Source organism: Triticum aestivum, chromosome 4B (assembly GCF_018294505.1).
Source record: "Triticum aestivum cultivar Chinese Spring chromosome 4B, IWGSC CS RefSeq v2.1, whole genome shotgun sequence".
NCBI classification, from domain to species: domain Eukaryota; kingdom Viridiplantae; phylum Streptophyta; class Magnoliopsida; order Poales; family Poaceae; genus Triticum; species Triticum aestivum.
The window spans coordinates 209,038,422-209,061,278 of NC_057804.1; the positions used below are offsets into that span (position 1 = coordinate 209,038,422).

At 56.7% G+C, this 22,857-nt stretch overlaps 1 long non-coding RNA gene across 1 annotated transcript; it reads left to right on the forward strand.

The window, feature by feature from the left end:
* Positions 1–2,024: 2,024 nt before the first annotated feature.
* On the forward strand, positions 2,025–3,678 carry LOC123091816 (uncharacterized). The gene is made up of 2 exons (XR_006443559.1): positions 2,025–3,190; positions 3,455–3,678. It is a non-coding gene; the product is annotated as an uncharacterized lncRNA (long non-coding RNA).
* Positions 3,679–22,857: the final 19,179 nt, after the last annotated feature.

A 22,857-nucleotide genomic window follows, 5' to 3' on the forward strand; every position in this document is an offset into this window, starting at 1 on the left:
AGTACTGTAAAAATAAACTATAGACAATATGCATTTTGCCTAGCTAGAGTACAGTGCTAACGGTTGGCAACTCTTCTGAAATGCAGATGATTATTACTTCACCTGGTACCCGGTTGTGGAGAAGAGACTAGCACAGGCCGGCGACAGACTGGCGCTGATACTCAACTGGGTATCTGACAAGAAGAAAGCAGATGATATGCCATTATACGTATAGTAAAAGAGCTATACTTGTTCAAAAATTATATATATACTCGTTAGAAAGTATTATAGCTTCCGATGACACGCCAGTTTGATCAGTTACCACTTCAGTAGGCTTACGCGTTCTGTAATAAGAATCACACAACCTTGGCACAACATTCAGAAATTCAATTGTTGTAAAGTTGTAATATAAACCCACTATTAGTCTATTTGCTTGAAAAATAATAGCTAATCCACAAGTGCAGTGCAAAGCAACTTCTTTAGTTTTCTCTCATCTTCTTTTGGTTTCATTTACATTTTGTGTCACTGTTTGTGTGAGAACTGATATAAATTAGTTGTACATTTCTTGGTAACAGGACTTAGATAGTACAAACTAGCTGTTCTAACCTTCTATGAACCCATGATGGCAAGTAGATTCACTGTCTTGGGCCAATTCCAATAGAACGGGTGGAGATAATCTATCTGAACTCTATATGGAACAAATGGCACACAAAGTCAATTTTATTCATATATCTGAATCACACCATATGAGCCATCTAAACAACAGGGGCCTACCTACACACAATCGGTCGTTAGTGGTATCGAACTGTGGAACCCACCAGTCCCTTAGTGAGTGTGTGAGCGGCGTTCCTGATGGGGCAGAAGAGCAGGCACAGCAAAACCGCGAGCGGCGTTCTGCCTGGTCTCGATGCCCTCATGGTACACTTGTCTGCATTGCCAGGCAGAACAAAAAAACATGAACATCTACCTCATCAGTCCCCACAAACACATACACCTGAAAGTGAAAAAATGTCCAACAGACGTTGCGGCGAAAAGTTCGACGGCAAGGAGATGGATCCAGGCAGAGGCGACTACAACGCAACTACAGGCAAGATCAAGGAACCAAACATAAATGATAAATTTTGTTGAGGCACAAGAACGTCAAGGCAATGCACAATGCTTCTGAATTATAGTATTGCTGCAAGAGTATAGAGCCAGTATATAGTACTGAATGTGAGGTCTGACCTCCGGGAGCTAGTACAATACTTATAACACACGTACTATAGAACTTCTACATGTTTGCAAGTTGGACTGATGAGCTGTAGATCTTATAGTTCTAGCCCCAGCGACCACATTGGCAGCTGCACGAACGACGCCAAATGAACGGGCTTTGGTGGTGGTGATGGATGCCCTGGTGACTGAATTTGAATGGACTGTGAGCTTAGGCGGCAGTGGGCGACGCTGGAGCGGCAGTGGCGACGTGTGGTGGATTGGGGAGGCGCAGAGGAACGCGGCCGGCAGTGACGCACGGCGGCCAGGTTGCTGGTGGCTGCGTGCTTTGGTCTCGGGAGGAGCAAGGATGACTTGCGCGAGGGCCTGCAGGCATTGCGTGGGAGGCGAGCTGGACATCGATGGGGTCGTGGAGGAGATGGGGACGAGGTGGCAGCTGGACCTAGTAGACACGGGGGTGGGGCAGTGGCCGGAGCCGGGGGAGACGGGAGCGAGGCGACGGCCTGAGCCATGGGTGACGGGAGAGAGGCGACGGCCTGAGCCAGGGGAGATGGGAGCAGGGAGACGGCCGGAGCCAGGGGAGATGGGAGCGGGGCAGCGGCCGGAGCGAGGGGAGATGGGAGCAAGGGCAGCGGCCGGAGCCGGGAGTGGGGGCGGCGGCCGGAGCCGGTGGGATGGGAGTGGTGGTTGCGGAGGATAAGGTTTTGCCATTTTTCTTTTTCACTAGTACGTAGTACTCCACTTACTTTACACATACTAGTTCGGGATTTGTCATCGGCTCTATATAGGGGTCTATTATGATAACACCCCTTAAGACCTTATTGTGCACACCCAAACCTTATTCTGCACACCACCAAAAGAAAAACCCACCCCTCCTCCCACGGCCGCCCACCACTCTCCCTCAAACCCCACTACTCCACCAACCTCCCTCCACGGTACCCCACCACACCACCACCTGCCTCCCGCACCGCCGTCGCCCACCACCTGCCTGGCGGCCGGCGACCACGGGGATGGCCCGACCACCGCGGCGCCCCACCCCACCGCCTTCTCTCACTCCCGGCCGGCGCGCCTCCCTTCCCCAACCCACAGCCCCCCGCCTCCTCCTCCTCCCGGTAGGGGCCGCCCCTCCTCCTCCTCCTTTCGATCGGCGCTGCCCCGGCTCCCCATGATGAGCCATCACCAGATCTGGTCAGCCACAAGCTCGTGGATCCAGCCATCCACAGGCTTCGCCGAGCCACTATCTTCGGATCCATGGCTGGCCACGCAGCCAATGAGGACGCGGCCTCGATCTGGAGTGCCTCCACCGCCCCCTACCGCAGCCCCGGTAGGACACCACCACCTGCCCCCACAACGCCGCTCAACTCCCGGCACCGCCCCGCGATGCACCACCATCCAGCAACCACCCCCCGACCGCCGGCGGAGATCCGGGCGCGCCGCCCCAAGGCGCCCCGTGCGGCTGCTGGCGTGGATCCGGGCGTGCCGCCCCCATCCACCCCGCGCGCATGCCGGTGCAGATCCGCCCCCGTCGCCCCGCCGTGGCCTACCCAACCGCACGGTCCTCCCCCTCGCTCCCCGTTTCCTCACCGCCGCCAAGATCTAGCTGCTCTGCTAGCCTACAGAGCGCGGCGAGGTCCATTAACATGCCTGGCATGCAGCTCGGGCAAGCATGATGTGCAGCTCCCCCAGCGTTCGCTTGCAGTTCGCCGGCTAATTGTGCACGTCCTGGGGTTCATAGATGGCGCATGTGCACCTCGGAAACAGCCTCCGTGTTGTTCACTTGTGGATGCATCATGAATGCATTTTTTTTTGTTCTTCATATTTTTGGCAGGGAGGTTAGCTTGGGTCCCCAATTCTCCAGTGGTTCTGAACTCCAGCGACCACAACGTGGGTGTGGTACGTGCCGCTCGCACCAGCTTATCATCTATGCATGCGAGGTTCATGCACCAGCAGCTCCCCTTGGCCATCGGTAGTGTGGCATGTAGTTCATCCATCGACGGTTGTGGTAAGATATGTATGACCTTTCTGCAACATGCATCATTTTATCGCTGCAGTGATCTTCTCTCTCACAGTAGTTCCCTTTGTTGCCAAATGTAAAAAAATTGGAAGATTGTAATTGGAAAAGGTTGAATATTCTATGCATCTCACTTTGTCGTTGTGTGGAAGAAAAATTGATGCAGGCCACTCGTCTCGTCGCTGCGGTTTAGTTTAGTTTTGTTTTTGCAGCAGCTTACTTTTTGTTTTGCATCTCACTCTTTTTTTCTTTCAGGAAATCATTTGCAGTGCACTTAGTAAGAAGGAGAAGAGAACATTGATGTTCATTTTGAAGTTTGATTTGTTGTTTATGGGAAACACAGAGAGAAAAAGGTAGTAAGAATGGATGGTCATTTTGTATAAGCAAGTCTTTCCCTAGTGCAGTTCTGTTAGGCACTGCATCGTTGATTCTGTGGCCGTGTAAAAAATAATGAATGAATATGTATGCTTTTAAGCTCACTTTGTTCTTTCATGCAGTTCACTATAAAAACTAAAACTCCTTTGTGGTTCACTTGGTAATCCAAAAACAAACACACCTTGCAAAGCAGCTCATTTCTCATTAAATGTGGTTCACTTGCTCAGTCCCTGCGGTCCACTCGCCCGGTCTACGCACGAAAGAAATTATTGCGTTTGGAAAAAACTCACGAGGTTCACTATCGGTAGTGACACGACTCGTTTACGGTAGTGTCGAGGTTCACTTTTCATAGTATTGCGGTTCACCAACGTTCGACATGAAGTGCACTACACCTCGTTTGCGAAAATTTAGGTACCACAAAAAAAATCATGCATTGCACTTGCCCATCTAATGAAGTGCGGTATTTCATCTGAAGCAGTGCGTTCTTCTTTCCCCGTCCGAGAAAAAAATACACGTCTGATGCAGTGCGTGTTTCTTTCCCCGTCCGAGAAAAAATACGTCTAAACAAAAAAAAACCATGCAGTGCACTTACCCATCTAATGAAGTGCGGTATTTCGTCTGAAGCAGTGCGTTCTTCTTTCCTCGTCCGAGAAAAAATATGTTAAAACAAAAAGAAACCATGCAGTGCAGTTGCCCATCTGATGTAGTGCGTTATTTTGTCTGAAGCAATGCGTTCTTCTGTCCGATGCAGTACATACGACGATTTTGGTCTCGCGAAGAACAGAGTGTCCGCTTTTCGGTAAAATCGAAACTGCTCTTAAACCGTAAGGAATTAGAGAGAGTGTTCTACATGAAAAAGTTACGTCTCGTCGATATCTTTCCAACAGCGTATGATTTGAATCATTCTGACCAGCCGTTTGTAAAAATTTCACGAAAAAACAGCCGCTGCCTCTCGAAGTCAGCCGCACGATTTTCAAAATTAACTAAAAACTGTAAGGAATCTCAGAAAATTTCAACATATCAAAGTTGCGCCTTGTCTGTAGCTTTCCAACGGCGTATCATACGTCTCGTTCTGACAAACGGTTAGAAAACTGGAGCAAAAAACAGTACCGAAAATTTCAAAAAATTTGAAAAACAGAGTTTCGCGATTTAGTAAATTTGAAACTGCTCTTAAACCGTAATGAATTAGAGAAAGATTTATATATGAAAAAGATGCGCCTCGACGATATCTATCCAACAGCGTATCATTTGCTTCATTCCGACAAACGGTTTAGAAAAGAACGCGAAAAAACGCTCGCTGCCACTCGTCATCCGCCGCACCATTTTCAAAACTGCTCTTAAACCGTGTGGAATCTCGAAAAGTGTTCAACATGTTGAAGTTGCGCCTAATCCATAGCTTTTCAACGGTATATTACACGCCTCATTACGATAAACGGTTAAAAAATTAGAGCGAAAACAGTACCGAAAAAATAACGCGTGCAGTTTTTTCCGACGAGAAGTTCACTAGTCTCTATTGCAGTGCTGGTCGTCCAGAAGATGCGGTGCGCTTCTGTTGAGCGTGCAGTGCCGAAGTGGTGTGCAGAATAGTTATTCTGCTAATATTAGCAGAATAGACCGTTCTGGTTATGGCTTTACGTCCATCCAGCTTCAGCTGCCTCCCCTCGTGAGCCCCTCGCGAGCCGGGCCAGGCCCGGCATGCGCGCAGCCCAGACTGCCGACACCTCGCCCTCTCAGGTGGTTCTCATAACAGGTTCAACGGGCTCGATCAGGAGGCATTCAGGGCACCATGGCCCTCCGCACGCTAGCTCAGGGCCCATGCGGGTCGAAGGTAAACCAGTCAGTCGACTCATTACAAGACCGGCCGCTTGGCGCAGGCATACAAATGAGATCATGTCTACAAATACGCTAACTGAAAGTTTTTACACGAGGGGCTCCCCCTCCCAAAATGCTCTTACAGCCTTCTGGGCCAAGCCCGAACTCTCTCTGCGCAGGGTAAAAGCAGGAACAACACGCGGTCAATTGGATAAATCCCCCAATGCATCCTCACGGACACCTCCGGAGTTGTCACTAGCATCGCTGGCCTCGCCATCACCTTCCACGTCGCCGTCACCAGCACCTGGGTCGTTCACCACGCCGCCCTCATCAGCAACCACGACCAGACCGTCATCATCAGCGGTGAAGGCCCTAACAAGGGCGTCCACGTTGTCTTCCACCCAATGCGCTAGGTTGCCCCAGATGGCCAGGGGCATCGGTGCGATGGCGGCATCGAAGTCAAAGTGGGGGTCCATGTTCTGAAGATGGTTGAAGACACGAGAAAAAGCACGCCCAAGCAGGGCACGGCTCCTCTCCTCCACCAACCTGTCGGCTCTTCCCGACCAAGCCTCCAGATGCATCACCACGTTGGTGAAGAACTGAAGGTTACCAGCATAGTTGACCACATGAGGCTCCCCAACGGCTGCCTCGCAGATGTTGCCCAAGACCGTGTTAGCTCTTTCCCGGAGTGCGCTGAGCATGGGGGCATGCATGTGCTCCAAGGTCTGCCACTGGCGTGTCTCCTCCTCGCTCTGCCGCGCGATGGCCTTGGCCGCATCCACCCTTTGATGGAGAAGAAGCACCTCGGCACGGGAGGAAGCCAACTCCGCCTATGCCGCGCCAAGGGCGGCCCAGGCAGCGTCCGCACGCTGTGTCACTTCATCCAGCTTGGCCTTCAGGGCGGCAGTCCTGCCCTCTGCTTCGACCTTGTTCAACTCCAGCCTCTCCCCGAACTTGCGCTCGAGGTTTGAGCGGGCCGCCACCACCCGGCGATCTACCTCTTCTGAGGCTCAGGCTTCCCTAGCGGCAACGTCATCCTCCGCCTGCACCACCCGGCGCTCTCCCGTCTCCGATCGCTCGAGGTCCAGGGTGCGCTCGGTGGCCTCCAACGGCAGCGCCTCCTCACGTTTCTGAAGCTCCGCCCGGTCGACCGAGCCCCCCTTCATCGACGCAAGGGCCGCCTCACGCAACTCCACATGTTGCTCCAGGGAGCTACTCCAGGCCCGGAGCTCCCATGCCCGCTCTTCTGCGGCCCTGCGCTGTTGGTCAGCCTCCTGAGCCTCCAAGACGGCCCGGGAGCAGGCCTCCCGAGAAGCCGCCAGCGACACCTCGACTTTCTCATTATTGAGGTCACGTTGGTGGCGTGCAAGGGCAACGGCCACCTTCAGCTTGCGACTCTCTTCAGCTAGGCGCAGGCCCTCGGCCTCAAGGCGTGCATCTTCATCGGCGAGCTCTACACCAAGCTGACTCACTGCGTCCGCCGCCCTCCGGAGGAACCCTTGGCGGAGGGCGCGGCGTTCCCGAGCGCGCTCAAGCACATATTCCGCATCATCCTTCGCCCCGGGCGCGCGCGGAGGGCCACGAACCAGCGCTCCCCCCTAGGCATGGGCTGGGGGCTGGCGCCCTCGTGATGGCCGGACGCGCCCCACCAGAAGCCTGGCATAGAGCTGGTTCGTCCCCCAAGGAAGAATGCAAGACCGACCTCAGCCAGTCGTCGTCCACGACCAATCGAAGAGCACAGGGCAGGCTGTCTATGCCCCTGGAGGGCCCGCAAAAGATGGTCGTGAGGTGCGCAGAATCATGACGCATCACAGGATGGCCCACCTCTCCAACCGGCTTCACCACAAGGGCAGTGCTTGAGCTCAGGGCGCTTGGGGACGGTGGAGAGGGCGAGGCCTGGAGGGATGTCTCGTCAGCCATCTTATGATCTTGGCAGGAAGGGCCCTGCAGGGCAATAATCAGCTGAAGCAGCGGGGAAGTAAGGGACTGAGAAAGGGGAAGGCTTACTCATCAGTGGCGAAGTACTTCCTGCGCTTCAATAGGCAGCAAGGGTAATCGTCACCCAAGGCCTCCCTTCTATTTTGGAGAGCCTCGAAGTCCACACGGAAGCATCCCAGGAGCTCGGCGCAAGGATCAGCCTGCGACGAGGAAGAAGCGCCAATGCGACCGGCGTCAGGGACATCGCCCTGGCGCACGCCGCCAGACGCCGCACCAAGAAGGATGTCCGGGGCCTCAGGGGCCTCTGCCACGGGAGCCGCAGGCCGTGGCTCAACACCTTGAGCTGCTGCAGGGCAGGCTTTAGGGGCTGCCGCCTCAGGAGTTCCGCACGATGTCATTGTCCCGACGGTGGCCCCCTCAGCCCCCGACGGACCTCGCCTCCCAGCTCCGCCACTCGAGGAAGGACCGTCGCGGGCAACCGGAAGGGCCACCACCACAGCTGGGTTCTCGCGAGGTCCCCGGAGGCCTGGGGGGCGCATCCCCCATTCATCGAAGCTGGGCATCTGCTTCACAAAATCAGCCCTGTTTGAGCAAAGGTACAGCAAGGCGCCCCTTGCCGGATGCTGCCAGGGGAAGGGTCCCCAGTCAGGATCATGAGAACCTTCCTCAGCACTTCAAGCGTCAGGTCTTCCTCTTGGAGCCTCATGCGGCCTTCATGCCCCCCGAAGGCCCACATCCGGCGGGAATGGCGCTAGAGAGGGGCGATGCGGCACAGGAGGAACTCCTTCACCACCTTGGGTGCCGTCACACCGAGCGCCCTCAAGTTCACAAATCGATGCCAGACGAAGACGAGACGGGAGCTCGTGAGCGTCTCCTGGCCCCAGCCCGAATTGCGGATAGCGGGCAAGGTTGGCTCCGAAAGCAGGGGGCTGGGCACTCCGACATCCACTTACATCCACCGCTCACGGAACCGAGTCGCAGGTGGAGGAAGGCTGAAATCAATCCCCGAGGCCGTTGTTTCAGGTGCGGCAAGGAAGCTCATGCACCCCGAGCATTGGGTGGGATCGCTGAGGCAGAGAGAGAAGAAGTGGCGCAGCAAGGCAACTGAAGGAGGAATGCCCATCATCGCCTCACAGACAAAAGCAAAAACGGCAAGAAGAGTAATGGATTCGGGGCCCAAATGCATCATGTGGATCTGGTAATGGGAAAGTACAGCATTGAAGAAATCAGAAAAGGGGGGAACCAGTCCCGCCCACAGGGCATCGGCAAAGTACCGGACCTCGGTGACTATTCTGTCAATGGATAAGTGGGACGCGGGCCAAACCGTCGTCCTCCCGCACTCGTTGAAGATGGTGGCAAGGGCAGAACTGACCTTGTCCAAGCCTTCCCGGTTGAGTATGATCGACCGGTCGACGGTAGGAGCCGTCAACGATGACGGACGAGGCGAGGGCACATGCTTTTGCCCTTTCCCCTTCTTCGTTGGAGCCATGGCAGCAGGAAGGGGGAGGATTCGAGATTGGATTGGAAGCGGAGCCTGGAGCTCGGGAGAAGGAAGAGCAGGAGGCGTGCGAGCGGCGAGAAGAGAGGTGACTGTGTGCAACCGCGGGTCCGCCTAGCTGGGTGCAAAATGAGGAGGTGTGGGGGAACAGGGACGCCCACGTCCAATCAACCGCCACACGGTGCCCAAGGCCGCGGGCTATTGGGGCCCGCGGCGCTTCGCACTTGCCCTTTCGCTTCTCTGCTAAGCCAAGTCCAAGTGCGCCTTGGGCCCGGGGGCTACTGTCGGCGTTCTAGGAACGTGGGTACCCAGACTTGCCTGCCTGTGGCCCGCGGCGTGGCTGAAGGAGTGGCCCAGTGCGGCCCATCTTCATTGACACCTGCTCAATACCCTCGCGAGGGGCCAAGCCTCGCGGGGCGGATGACAGGAGGCTTCCTCGGGAACGGCCTCGTCAGGCTGGCTCGCGAGGAGGCGGAGAGATAAAGGCAGGGTACATCGCGAGGTGCTCATGACGCAAGCCATGACGACCAAGGCCAGGCGGGCGCCAGGCGGGCGCCAGGCGGGCGCCGGCCTGCGCAGAGTCCTTGTTTCCTCTTTGGTGCAAAGGGGGCAAGCGCAGGCGAGAGTATCAAGCAAAGGAAACCATTTCGGTGCAACAAGACCAAGACCAGTAGGACGGCAGAACGGAGGTCATCGTGGAGCCCAAGCCGGCATCATCGTTAGGGTCTTTGGCAGGCGAGGACCAACTTTAGTCAGGATAAGTGTACGAGATGTTCCCCTTCAAAATGGCCAATTGTTGGCGCCCTTCCCGCTCAATAATTGGGGAGAAGCCCAGGGCCTGCCTATAAATAGGACTAGCCACCCACAGGGTAGAGAGATCGGATCCGAGGCATCGGCATCTAGAGAGAGGGAGAACGAGCGGCGACTGAACTCCCCTAGCATTCCATCTCACCAGCCAAGAACAAACCCTCGCGAGGCTGTTCTTCCTTGTATTGTCCATCATCAGCCCCAGAGGCAATCCACCACACCACACACTAGAGTAGGGTATTACACCACAATGGTGGCCTGAACCAGTATAAACCTCGTGTCCTCTGTGTTGTTCTTCGTGTAGTTTAGATCCTTGCGAGGCGGCGAGATATGGGTAGGCAGGGGGTGTGATCTCCGCGTGAACCCCAGAGTTCGAACCTTGAGGGTCTGCCGGAACCCGAAATCCGACAGGTGTGTACACAACAATGCTTTATGTAAAAGTGGTAACCCCACTTGTGCTTAGACGATGAGTATGGCCCTATGCTCAAATGTTCTCATTTGACTCCTAAGTCGATATATTCATACATAGATGACCAATCATTGAAAAATGCTTGATAGATGCTAGAGTGTTTGTGCATGATTTGCCACATATTTTATTTGCCATCTTAGGTTATGAGCATATTGGTTGCATAATTTTCTCCATTCGAGGACATCCATTTGTTGCTTTGATTGTTTTGCTTTTATTTTACCAAATGGATGTGTCGGATATCGGGTTCCGGAAAAATCCTTACAGTTTGAACTCTGGGGTGCGCACGAAGATCTTCTCCCTACCGATCCACGCCCCAAAACTTTGCTGTGAATCTAAGCTACACGATGAACAACACAAGGGACACGAGGTTTGTACTAGTTCGGGTGGATTGCCTCTAGGGCTAATGATGAACAGTACAGAGGAACAACAGCCTCGCAAGGGGTGTTCTTGTGGTGGTGTGCTTGGATAGGAATTGCTCCGTCTCTGTTTGCTCTAGGTGAGATCCAGATGCCATCTACTGTTGTGGCTATCTCTATATATAGAGCCCCTGGTCCTCTTCCCAAATATTACGCGGGAAGGGAGCCAACAACGACCATTTTGAAGGGGGACAGCTAGTACAAGCTATCCTGACAAAAGGTGGTCTTCGACTGCCAAAGGCACTGGTGATGACACCGTCTTGGGCTCCAAGGTGATCTTCCTCCTGCCGCCTGCTGGTCTTGGTCTCGTTGCACTGATATGGAAACCTTTGCCTGATGCCTCGGTACTCCGCGCCTGTGCTTGACCCCTTTGCACCAAAGTGCAAACAAGGACACTGCGCTGGCTGGCGCCCGCCTGATCTTGATCGTCATGGCTTTCGTCACGAGAACCTCACGAGGTACTCCTTGCCTTGATCTCTCCGCCTCCTCACGAGCCTGCCTGGTGAGGCCACCACTAAGGAAGCCTTGTGTCATCCACCCCGCGATGCTTGGCCCCTCGTGAGGGTCTTGAACATGGGTTGATGAAGACGGGACGTACTGGGCCACTGCTTGAGCCACGCCACAGGCCGCATGCAGGCAAGTCTGGGACCCCCGTTCCCAGAACGCTGACAGAAGCCCCCGGGCCCAAGGCGCGCTCGGACTTGGCGTAGCAGCGAAGCCAAAGGGCATGTGCGGAGAGCCCCGGGCCCCAACAGCCTGCGGCCTTGGTTGCCGCGTGGCGGTTGATTGGACGTCGGCGTCTCCGCTTCCCCACGCTGCCTCGGCAACTACCCAATTTGATGAGTCCCTGCTTCATGCAAAAGGAGTCACGATTACCTGTGATCGTGTACGGGGAGGCGTGAGCCCCCATTGTCCATCTCTTCTTGCCCCGCTTGCTTCTTCTGCCTTGCTCCTCCTCCATCTTGCCGCCAATGGCACCGATCCGTCGGTTCTCATCCGAAGAGAAAGAAAAGCCCCCCGGGAGGTGCCTGACCCGCTCCCTCCGAAGAAACGGCCGGTCCCCGACCGCCGCGTCGAAGTTGGCCGGAGATGTCGATGCCTTGGTATGAGCGGCCGCCTCCTGGGTTGCCGCTCCCTCTGTATGCCCAGGCCAAGGGCCCTGGAGAAGGAGACGTCGAGCGATGCCGCCCGCGCCGTCGGCGAGGCCGACGAGCCATGGCGGTGCGCGCCGTTGCTCCTGGAGTCCACGCTACGGACTCCTCTCGCGAGCTCGTGCTCCATGTTGCGATGCCTCCGAGCTCCTGGATCCGCTTTCGTCCCTTCTTCGCCCTCGGGATGCCGCTGAGGGGGCCTCTCGAGCTTTGGTTGCAGCACGCCGACTGCGGTACCCCGACGACCAGAGCAGAGGTTGAAGCTGTCACTCCGGGCAAGGTCTACGTGACCCGAGGCTGGGGCGAGATCGCCCGGGTCTACCGAATAGGGGGTGCCCTCGTGATTCATTTAAAATACGATGGCGCCTCCTTGATGCTCTTCACGGTTTTTGATGCAGAAGGCCGCCGGCTGGAGTGCTGCCCCTGAGGAGGCAGCCAGGACATCGACGTGGCAAGGGCTAGGCCTGCCAGCCGCTTCCCTAACGGCTCTTCCGGCAGTAGTGGCGACGCTTGGGAGTCCAGTGACTCTCCCGAGCTCTTCGCGACTCCGGAGATGAGTGACTACAACTACATGCCCCAAGCTTGCGTCGTGCCCGGAGTAAGGCGGCTGCATCAGGCCGCCGGCGCGGCTGGTCTGGATGGGGTTGGCGCCGGCCTCCCGTGCCCACTGTTGATGATGGCATCAGCCATGGGGGCGCGTGTAGTTATGTCTCCTTAGGATTCGCACCTTTTATTCACTACTGTCGGCGTTCTGGGAACGGGGGTCCCCAGATTGCCTGCCTGCGGCCTGCGGGTGGCTCAAGTGGGGGCCCAGTGCAGCCCAACTTCATCAGCTCAAGCTCAAGACCCTCGTGAAGGGCCAAGCCTTGCGGGGCAGATGATAGGAAGCTTCCTCGGGAGCAGCCTCCTCAGGCAGGCTCGCGAGGAGGAGGAGAGATCAAGGCGGGGTACCTCGCGAGGAGCCCGTGACGCAAGCCATCACGATCGAGACCAGGCGGGCGCCAGGTGGGCGCCGGCCTGCGCAGTGTCCTTGTTTCCCCTTCGGTGCAAAGGGGCAAGCACAGGCCAAGGCATCAGGCAAAGGTTACCGTTTCGGTGCAACAAGACCAAGACCAGCAGAGCGGCAAGATGGAGGTCATCATGGAGCCCAGGACGGCGTCATCGTCAGAGCCTTTGGCAGCTGAAGACAAACTTTAGTCAGGATAAGTGTACTAGATGTTCCTCTTCAAAATGGCCAATTGTTGGCGCCCATCCCGCTCATTATTTGGGAAGAGGCCCAGGGCCTCGCTCTATAAATAGGACTAGCCACCACAGAGTAGAGGCATTGAGCATACATCTCAAGAAGACACATAGACTAGAGAGAGGTGACTGAACTCACCCAAGCAGTTCATCGCACCAGCTCAAGAACAGCCCCTCGCGAGGCTCTTCTCCCTTTGTATTGTTCACCATTAGCCCCTGAGGCAATCCACCACACCACACACTGGAGTAGGGTATTACACCACAATGGTGGCCTGAACCAGTATAAATCTCGTGTCCCTTGTGTGTTCATCTTTCTTGCTTAGATCCTTGTGAGACTTCAAGATGTGAGCTGGTAGGGGAAAGATCTTCGTGCACACCCCAGTGTTCGAACCTCAAGGGTCTGCCGGATCCCGAAATCCAACATTTGGTGCGCCAGGTAGGGGTGCGCTGGAATCTTTCTTCTGCTGGTCGCGTCTGATCTTCGGTCATGTCCATGGCTGACACTCACCAAGCCTGCGCTGAGCGTTGGGCCGCACTCGCCACCCGCGTCGCCCAGACGGCGCCCGTCAGGGGTCACCCCCGTCATTCCTCGTCGCCTGCCGCCAACGCCGCCACCAGACCGGCAGGGAATGAGCAGCAGGCCTCGTCCCTGCATCGTTTGGTGCGGCGGGAAGGCCGCACCACCACCGCGTCGTTGACTCCAGCCGGTTCGTCGTCCCACACTCGTCGCGCCCCCACGGACGCACACGCTACGCTGCTCCTAGCGCGTGAGCTCCTGCACTACCGTCCCGTCGACGACCTCTATGAGGACTGGCTCGCCTGCATCACCGAGCTCGTCAGCGCCGCAAGGGGCTCCCCTACGCTGTCCCTCTCGCTGCCTCGTCCTCCATCCTACGCAGGAGGCGAGGATCAAGAGGTGCCTCCGCCGCCTCCTCCCCAAGAAAGGAGGTGACAAGAAAGGAGCTGCCAAGAGATCCCTCGTCCCCAAGAAGGTGCTCGCGTGCTCCCAGCACCGGAGCACCGTGACCGCATCCCTGCACCGCCACGTCAAGACCCCGCGCTGCTCCAGGCAGCGGTGCGGGGGAATCTCCAGGAGCAAGCCCCGCATCAGCAGAGAGATCCGGTGGCCACTGCAGGCTGCCGCGCTTTCACCGCCGAGCTGCGTAGCGTCGCATGGCCTGGCAAGTTCAAGCCGGACCTACCTCCTCGCTATGACGGAACTGCCGACCCCGCGGAGGTCCTCTGTCTCTATGAGCTGGGCATGGAAGCCGCCAACGGGGACGAAAAGGTCATGGCAAATTGGTTTCGCATGGTGCTCAAGGACGGTGCCCGTACCTGGCTCCTGGCACTATCTCCTCCTGGGACGAGATGCGCACCCGCTTCATTGCCAACTTCCAAGGTACTCGCGACCGGCCCTCGGCCATGAGTGACCTGTGCCGCACCAAGCAACAGCCCGGAGAGACCCTACAGAAGTACATTGAGCGCTTCAACAACGCCCGCCTCAAGATCCCCAGGATGACTGAGGAGGCCATCATCTCAGCCTTCTCTGATGGCGTGTGTGACATCAGGATGAAAGAGGAGCTAGCAATCCACGAGGACCTGTGCACATCACTGGAGCTGTTCAACGTGGCGACCAAGTGCGCCAGGGTTGAGGAAGGGTGCCTCTCCCTTCTCGAGCTTCCGGCTGCCGACCCAGAAGAGAAGAAGCCCAAGGTCAAGGCCGTGAAGCGCAAGGGGGCTGCCATGCTCGCGGCAGAGCTAGATACCAAGCGAGGCAGGGATCAGCCTGAGTCATCCAAGGGCAGCCGGTAGTGCGTGTACCACGACCTCCACACCCACAACACCAACGAATGCCAAGAGCTCAGGGCTGTGCGAGATGGGCGTATCAGCCGATGTCCCGACCTCAACGACCGGGGCAATGGCCGAGGAGGAGGAAGAGGTGGAGGATGATGGGAAGACCGTGGCCCTCGCCAAGGGTGGCGTGACCGACCTCGCGAGGACCGCTGGCAGGACCATCCTCACGAGGGGGGTTGGAGGGATCAGCCTCGTGAGGACCGCCCTCAAGTCAACGTAGGCCTCCCTCCTCTGCCACCGCCGCCAAGCAGGAATGAAGACCATCACCTGGACAAGGGGGCTAGGGGCTTCCAGGAGCCATGCACAATCACTTGCATCCTGGGCGGTGCTCAGGCCCCAGCCTCTCAGCGCATCTTCAAGCAGTTTGCTCGCGAGGTGAATGTAGTCCTCCCCAAGCTTGAGGCTGTGCGCCCTCTCAAGTGGTCAGCGTGCGCTATCACGTTCAGCTCAGCGGATCAGCTCAAGTCCGCAACGACGGCTGGAGTCCTCCCGATGCTTTGCTCCCCAGTCATCAGCAATGTGCAAGTCACCAGGACCCTCATCGATGGCGGAGCTGGACTCAACGTCCTGTCCATCAACACATTCAACAATCTCCAAGTGCCATATGATCAGCTTCTGCCAACCAAGCCTTTCTCAGGAGTCACTGATGGTTCCACCATCCCGATTGGGCAAGTTTGCCTTCCCGTCACCTTTGGGCAGCACAACAACTACCGCACCGAGCTCATTGACTTTGACGTCGCCCACATTCGCCTGCCATACATTGCCATCCTCGGGTACCCAGCCCTGGCCAAGTTCATGGCAGTGACTCACCACGGCTACAATTTCCTCAAGATGCCAGGAAGTGGTGGAATCATCACAGTGCCTTGTGAGGAAAGGGATGCAGTGTGTTCTCTTGCGCGTGCCTTCCAAGCCGCGGCAATCGAAGACCCAGATCACAGGAGCGGGAGGCTTCCGGAGGTGGTCCCTAAGAAGAAGAAGGCTTCACCTGGCTCGAACACTCACGAGGCAGGCACCTCCGGAGGCGTTGCGTCTGGACCCGCACCCGTTCAAGGGGCGCCACCCTCTGTCGCATAGGAAGGCATGCCCGGTGCCCTCCTCGGGCAGGGCTCAGGGGCTCTGTCTTGGAGAGCCACTGACTTTGCCAAGGTCACGAGGGAGGCACTCGGGCACCACTTGGAGCCGTGCTTCAAGGCACGTTTCCCTCAGGAAGGCGTGAGGCAAGGAGGGTCAAACCCTCAGGAGTTCATCGCGAGGAACATTTAGGAGCTACAGGAGTCAAGAGTCATGCGCGGTAGCCGCCGCCTACCCGCCGTAGCCCCACATCCTGGCAAGGATGGTGGGCTGTGCGTCTGCATCGATGTACAAGGGCTCAACCGAGCCACGTCTCAGGAGCGCCTGTGGCCTTCATGCGTGTTGCATTGTGAGGGTCCACCTCACAGCTATGTTCGCATGCCCTTTGGCCTGCCGAACGCGGCTGCTGCCCACCAGCGCCTGATGAGGAGCATCCTGGAAGCTCAGGTGGCCAGGCACCACGCGTTCCTGGAGGAGATAGAGATGGACCTTGAGGATCTGCCCGGACCCCTAGAGCCTCCCGAGGCTCAGGGCTCCGAAGGCTCGTGAAGGTTGTCTTCTTCATCACGCATCGTCAGCTACTCCGACACTCGCTCTGCAATGGTATGAGGTGACATCTTTCGAAGTTATATTTTTAGCGGGGAGCGCCCGCAGGGCCGCATCATTCCCAGGTCGCGTGGGTCCGTCCCTGCGGCATGTATCCGTTTTGCTTATGCTCTTTACCTACCTTGTTGGGGGCGCCCCTCGGCCTGCATTATCCCCAAGCAACTTGGGCCTGACCCAGTGGCGTTTGCTTTCTCCGCATCTATCTAAATGGATCTGCTCCTCCGCGCTTAACCTGATTCCCATGGATATCATCCGCTGCTTATCGCGGACCTCTCAGCTCTTATGCAAAGCGCTTGCACGTTAAAAGGGGGGCGCCAGAGCATCGCGACTCATGGGCTCTTACTGGCTCTCCATCCCTCACCCCCTGGCCTTGACCCACGGCATCACGACCTGTCATACCAGCGGCAGCTGAGCTCGCTCGAGGGCTGGGACCTGAGGATGTAGAGCATTTGCATTCTAACCACCCTGCATGAACACACCATTGATAAAGGCCTAGACCCAGGCGCAACCCGCCTCGAGGCAGGGCCTCGTGAGTCCCGCGCTAGCTCACGGGTGCCCAGATACACGTCTCCTAGCCCTACCATGCCAGCCACGTGTTAGGGCGGGGCTGTACACACCCCGGGGGCTCCTCCCGGAGGGGAGACCCCTCCCACGTACTAGTGGAAGCACCATGCTCAGCGCTGGATGACGACACTGCCGAGGAGCGGCAATGCCCGTACACATACGGAAGAGCTATGCTCCGCACTTGTGATAAACAACTGAGGGCGGCCCACGGCCGTATCAACCTCAGGGAGCCCAGAGCTTAGTGTCTGTCACCATCGCAACGCCTCCCCTCGGGAGTGCCGCGTGAGGGGGCTGGACACAGGGGCTGCGCCCAGGCTACGCCCGAACACACGCCACCGAGCCAGGTCCCTCAGACCTGGTCGTCGCGCGCCTCTCCCCGAGCGGAGCCAAGGTATGAAGACTCATTTGCACGTCAAGGGGGACTCCTGAGCATCGCGACTCAGGAGCCTAACTGGTCACGTAGCCCCTCACTCCTTTGTCACGTCCTGGTTTCCGGTCGGGGCTAACGGCGGCTAAGGTATGCGCGGGGCCGGGCCCTGCCGACGTAGAACGACAAATCCACTCCTATGCCTCCCTTCCCTACTTGCTGTTTGCACGTCAAGGGGGACTCCTGAGCATCGCGACTCAGGAGCCTAACTTGCCACGTAGCCCCTCACTCCTTAGTCCCATCCTGGTTTCCGGTCGGGGCTAACCACGGCTGAGGTATGCGCGGGGCCGGGCCCTGCCGACGTAGAACACAGGCAAATGGGAGGGAAAATGCAAATTCTAGGGAATTCAAAAGCAAATATTACAAGCCATAGAGTGTTTCACAACACCGAACACAAGTTTTAACGCCCCCACGAGGCATGCTGCATGTTGCCGGAATTAAAACAGGACAGAAGCCACAAAGGGATTTCTTTCATGTGGCGCCGCCGCCTGTGGTAGAGTCACGCTGGTTGGCTCTGCCTCCTGAAGCGGCGGAACTGGCGGCGTCGCGCCTGGGCAAGGTGCTAAAGGCACGGAACCTCCCCAGCAAAGCCTCGGCTCAGCCCTTCACGGCCTCGGCAGCAGCGGCGGCGACGTCGCCGCTCACAGGGTCCAGCAGGCTGTCGAGGTCGACATTGGGGTCGCGAAGGTAGACGTGGCTGAGGATGCGCGTCAGCGCTGCAGACGATAGGGCACGCGCCTCGGCCTTGGCAGTAGGGCCAAGGCCGTCCACGACATCTTCAAGTGCACGGACCAGGAAGGGAACCAACTCAGCAGGGCCGTCCTCTTCGCCAGCCAACGGCTTCTTTGAGCCGCCCTCGTAGAGCGTCTTCAGCGCGGCACGAGCCTTCTCCTCCAGCTCGGCGAAGGCCACTCGATCCTCGGCCAGGACCTTCGCCTTGCGGTCTAGCTCGGTCCTCTCCACCTTCAGCGCCTGCTCCAACGTCTGCAACCGACCATGGCGGTGACCAAGCTCGGCGTCCCGGTCCTTGCTGGCAGCCTCCCGAGCCTTCATCTCCTCCTTCTTCTCCTGGCAGATGCGGACCTCTTCACGAGCTCGTCATGCAGGCCTTGCAGCTCGACCTCTAGCGCCTTGCAGGGCCCCGGGCATCCGCAGCATCACCCTGGGCAGCATCGCGAGCGGCCTTGGCCTGGCAGGTGGCTCGCTTCTCCTCATCGGAGGCAGACGTAGCCTGGCTCAGCGCCGCCCAGAGCGGGCCCAGCCAGAAGCTAGCTCCAGGCGCCCGACTCAGTTCGTTGGCGGCCTAGTCTAAGACGGCAGAGGGATCAGAAGAGACGAGAGCCGGTGGAGAAGGCGGAGAGGACGGTAGTGTGATCACAGCTTGGGAGGAAGGAGCCTCCCGGGCCTTCGACACCTCAGTGGCAGCATCAAGCCCAGGCACCTCCAGCGTCAGCAGGGCCACGGGGGCTGACTCCTCGCCAGAGTGTCCCTATTGGGCTCACGAGGATGACCGGGCAGGGGAGGCACGAGCCACGATGCCTCCCTTTCCCGCAGACGAAGGCGCTGCCCCGGTAGACGAACTCGCCTCAAGCAGGGCCGCAGAAGCCCCCTTCAACCTCTTCATCGCAGGTGCCGGCCTGATCAAAAGAGTGCAGATGTCAAGTCTCGGTGGAAGACACAAAGAAAAGCGATCGAGCACTTACTGGTCATCGTTCGTGGACTCAAGCAGCCTCCGGCCAAACTTGAAGCCCGAGAGCCTACAGCTGGGATCGGCCTTGGGAGGCCCGGAAGCAGAGGGCGCATCGGGAAGACCGGAGCTCGCCTCAGACCGCCCCGGAGCCAGAGCAGACCCTGGGAGAACCAGCCCCGACCTGCCCTTCCTCGGGACCAGGGGAGAATCCTCCCCTCCTCGCCTGGCGCTAGCCTCATCGTCGTCCGGCATGAAGCGGAGGGCGCGGGACCTGCATCAAGGGAAGGAATCCCCGACTCCTCGCCAGTCGCCTCGGAGTCAGACTCTTCTTCCTCCTCCTCCTCTTCTTCCTCCTCACTCCCGCGCCACTACTAGGAAAAGGCCTACTAATGGCGCACCGGTTTTGCCTACTAATGGCGCACTACCGGTGCGCCATTAGTAGCACGCCACTAGTACTTTTTACTAATGGCGCACCACTGGTGCGCCATTAGTATCTGGTGTACTAATGGCGCACCAGGCAGTGCGCCATTAGTATGTAAGACCATTCACCATTAGTATGCTTCCCGGGGACCCATATGTAACCATGTGCTTTGTCATACTAATGGCGCACTCTGCCTTGATGCGCCATTAGTATCCTTTGGCATACTAATGGCGCACCTCTTGGTGATGCGCCATTAGTATGAATATTTGGTTTTTTTTGCTTTTCTGATTTTTGCACAGGTTACAAAATATATTATTGGACAGAATATAGACAGCAGCACAGAGCAACAACAGATTCATCGAATACAATAGAAGATTAGTCTCCGAATACAATTCATCATATTAGTCTCCGAATTCAAAAGACCGAACAAACATAAAACATTACAAGTCTCAAGACCGCGAGTATCGAATTTGTCTTCACATTACAAGTCGATATCAATCATCTGCGGTCATGACGATGAGCATCATCGCGATCAAACTGGTCTTCATCCGGTTCCTCCAACGCTCCCTCCTCTCTCCCGCTAGATAGCGGGCATATCTAGATTCGGCCTCCGCCTTAGTGGTGTACCCTTTGTAACTGTTACTGCTGAAACGGTGAACCTGTCTCCGACACTCCTCCAGTCATTGTAGACTCTGGGAACCTTACCCTTGTACACGACATACTATGGCATCTCTATGCACAAGCCAAACAACAGACAATACATAAGCAATATGTAAGTATGCAACAAAAGGATCGGAAGAGAAAAGCAAGACATTAATAGCACGATTCATGGTCCTACTAATAAATAGCATCGATTACATCTAATTTGAACAACCGTCCAAACCAAAGAGACATACGAATTCATTAAAGTTTAATTACAACATGAGCCAATCAATGTTTCAGAACTACACATCACTACTTTCGACTCGACTCGTCGGACAGGAGCGTGGATGAAGCCGCCGTCTGTCGTGATGGTCATGAAATGCCGGTCGTTGTCACCCTGCATTTGTAGCGTTCCATCTATCTCATTGTTGGACGGTTGATATCTGAGGTAGAACTGCCCCGAGGTATGAAGGACATCTTGATGGATGATGTCCGCAAACTCTGACTGGATGCGAAAGAATTCTTGTCTGAGGTCCGCGTCCTGGGTTACCGACAACCTCGCGGCCCAATCTTTGAGACTATCTGGTAGCAGAAGGTGATGATGGTCCCTTACGATCACCCGCATGTGATGGAGGGCGTAGTAGGCATCCTTCTAACCGCCAGGCGGCTGCTTGACGCAGCAGAAATTTGTATTGTGTGAGAAGGTGTGCTTGCGGTACTTACGAACTGCCCTGGTGAAGGTGCCTCCAGATTTGGCGTAGCTGGGGAGAACATCATCAAGAACTTTCTTGACATTTGTGTAGTCTATCTTGGAGTTACGGTTCGGGTCAAAATACATGGCCATGGAATATTTCGGTCTTAAGAGGATCAGTGTGCAATGTGTGTCACTGCACAGAACACGGAATGTTAGAAAAAAAAGAACAATCGAAATCTAAGAAATCATATGTTACTGGTCGGTTAAGGGATGACTTACTCGGGAAAGTAAGCCACAAGGAAGTTATCCTTATCTGGGTTTGCCAGAATGACGCCTTCGAGGTGTGAACTCGCAACTTGGCGGTCCCCAGCGCTACTCAAGTGCTTGGCACGCATATAGAAGGGCTTGACTATCACGATGTCCGGGGTCTTGTCTCTAATGATCCGCATCTCCATACTCAGCGAAAACAGCCGAACGAAGGTGTAGTGCAGCGGATGAAGGTTAAACATAGCAAAGATGTCATCAAACCGTAGGACGATCGTACCCCCGATGTCGCCATCCACAAAGCCCTTGCCCTCTGGCACCTTGGCCACGAAAACCGGGTATGCCACATCATTCTCTCTGAGATGCCGCTTCTCCAAAGAAAGAACACTGTCGTGCAGACTCCGCATAGCGCCGGTTGCAGCATTGAGCATATTTGGCGGTAGCATCGCTCTACCCGCCACATGCACCCTCCTCGAGATATCCTTAGGTGAAGGTGGCCCGTCCTGAGCACGGATCGAACTCGATGCCGGCTGGCTCGCACCGGCGCCCTTGTTATTCCTTCGTTTCCGTCCCTTCTTCTTGATCTCCTGTAATGGGACCGAGTTCTGCTCACAGACCGCCTTCTTGAGCGTGTTGGGGCTGATAATATTTCGCACCTCAGCTATCTGAGGCTCGGTGAAGGCGGGAGCTGGAGGCGTCTCCTGAGAACTGAATGCCAGACGACGCCTGTTGCAATTGGATTTCTCTGCCGTATCAGCTAGATTGCGGTGGTCTTGGTTGGGTTCTTGAGAAAGAGGCCCGCAGAACTCGTCAGCGTACCCATGTTCGGCAAAGTACTTATCGACTTTGGTAAATGTACCATCATCATTGTCGTCGTTGTCCGGATCCTGTACCATAGGGATGTCCGTATCCTGTGCCATAGGGATGTTCGGCATAGGGTTGTCCGGCAGGTCCGGTAGTGTTGCGGCGTTCTTGCCATGGCTTGGCGCCGGCACGACTGGCGGTCTTTTCTGTGGGGTGGTGTCCCCCGCCCCCAAACGAATCTGGCTCTTCGGCCAAAGCAGGGGCCAGTTTAGGCAGGCGCTGAGGTCATCTCATCTTCTTCGTCGGCCCTAGTGGGTCGAATCAAAGGTAACAGGTCGTCGCAGCCTGGCAGCACCCGAACCACTTCAACCCTATACACTGTGGGTGCCATCGGATTACCGTGGAACATGCGGTTTCCCGGTTGAATGATTCTTCCCTTGGCGACATCGACCAACTCGCCGCCCACGAAGTGCAGAAGAGTGCAAGGAACGTCGGCGGCGCCCTGCGAAAACATGTAGGGCGTCAGGGATGCCCAGTCAAAGGCAAGGAGATGAAGTCATCGGCCGAGAGGCTTAGTTACCATGATGCCATCGAGCTCGGCTAATGTCGAGGCACCGCAACGGCGGGCGTGCAACTAATGGAGGGGGCGCTTGCTGGCGAGGTGCCGGCCAGCGTACACCCGGGTGCATTAAGCTCCAATGCCCGTGCCGGCGCCGGAGACACGAATACCGCCTCCGCTGGAGACACTAATGGCGCCACCGCCGGAGACACCAATGGCGCCGCCTGCGCCCTGTGCGAGTTGCTGGCCGTGAAGCTGGGAACCGGGGGAGGCCCGTGTTGGCCGCCCGCAATCCACGTCGTCAGCCCATGAATCAACGTAGGCACCATGGCGTTGAGCTTCATTCCCAGTTGTTGT